The following is a 1,224-nucleotide window of genomic DNA, read 5'->3' as shown; positions in this document are numbered from 1 at the left end:
CTCTTCTCTCTCTCCCCTCTTCTCTCTCTCCCCTCTCTTCTCTCTCTCCCCTCTCTTCTCTCTCTCCCTCTCTTCTCTCTCTCTTCTCTTCTCTCTCTTCCCTCTTCTCTCTCTCCCTCTCTTCTCTCTCCCCTCTCTTCTCTCTCCCCTCTCTTCTCTCTCTCCCCTCTCTTCTCTCTCCCCTCTCTTCTCTCTCTCCCTCTCTCTCTCTCCCCTCTCTTCTCTCTCTCCCTCTCTCTCTCTCCCTCTTCTCTCTCTCCCCTCTCTTCTCTCTCTCCCCTCTCTTCTCTCCCTCTCTTCTCTCTCTCTCTTCTCTCTCTCCCCTCTTCTCTCTCTCCCCCTCTTCTCTCTCTCCCTCTCTTCTCTCTCTCCCCTCTTCTCTCTCTCCCTCTCTTCTCTCTCTCCCCTCTCTTCTCTCTCTCCCCTCTCTTCTCTCTCTCCCTCTCTTCTCTCTCCCCTCTCTTCTCTCTCTCCCCTCTCTTCTCTCTCCCCTCTCTCTCTCTCTCTCCTCTCTTCTCTCTCTCCCCTCTTCTCTCTCTCCCCACTCTTCTCTCTCTCCCCTCTCTTCTCTCTCTCCCCTCTCTTCTCGCTCTCCCCTCTCTTCTCTCTCTCCCCTCTTTTCTCTCTCTCCCCTCTCTTCTCTCTCTTCCCGAAGATGATTGGCCGATCCATCTCACCAGATATGAACTACCACTAAGTTATTATTATTATTACATACCCCCCCACCCCCCAGGTCAGGGGTCAACAGGTCAAACCCCTGAGCCCCAGTCAAAGGCCTGGAGGGTGGTCCCCGGAGGCAGGAAGGGAGGGGTCCAATTTAACCTCCAGCAGAACAATAAACACCAGTTGATGAGGGAGGGGGGTAGACAGTTCCCTCTTTGTAAAGTTAGTGGTCTCACTATTGTCTTCTTTAGAGGTGTGTGTTTATCAGAACTGGTTTAAACTCCAGCTTGTATAGGAGTTGGAGTTGTATAAGAGTTGGAGTTGTATAGGAGTTGGAGTTGTATAGGAGTTGGAGTTGTATAGGAGTTGGAGTTGTATAGGAGGTGTATAGGAGTTGTATAAGAGTTGGAGTTGTATAAGAGTTGGAGTTGTATAGGAGTTGGAGTTGTATAGGAGTTGGAGTTGTATAGGAGGTGTATAGGAGTTGTATAAGAGTTGGAGTTGTATAAGAGTTGGAGTTGTATAAGAGTTGGAGTTGTATAGGAGTTGGAGTTGTATAGG

Source organism: Oncorhynchus keta, unplaced genomic scaffold, assembly GCF_023373465.1.
Source record: "Oncorhynchus keta strain PuntledgeMale-10-30-2019 unplaced genomic scaffold, Oket_V2 Un_contig_1659_pilon_pilon, whole genome shotgun sequence".
NCBI lineage: Eukaryota > Metazoa > Chordata > Actinopteri > Salmoniformes > Salmonidae > Oncorhynchus > Oncorhynchus keta.
Note: the sequence above shows the minus strand (reverse complement) of the source record.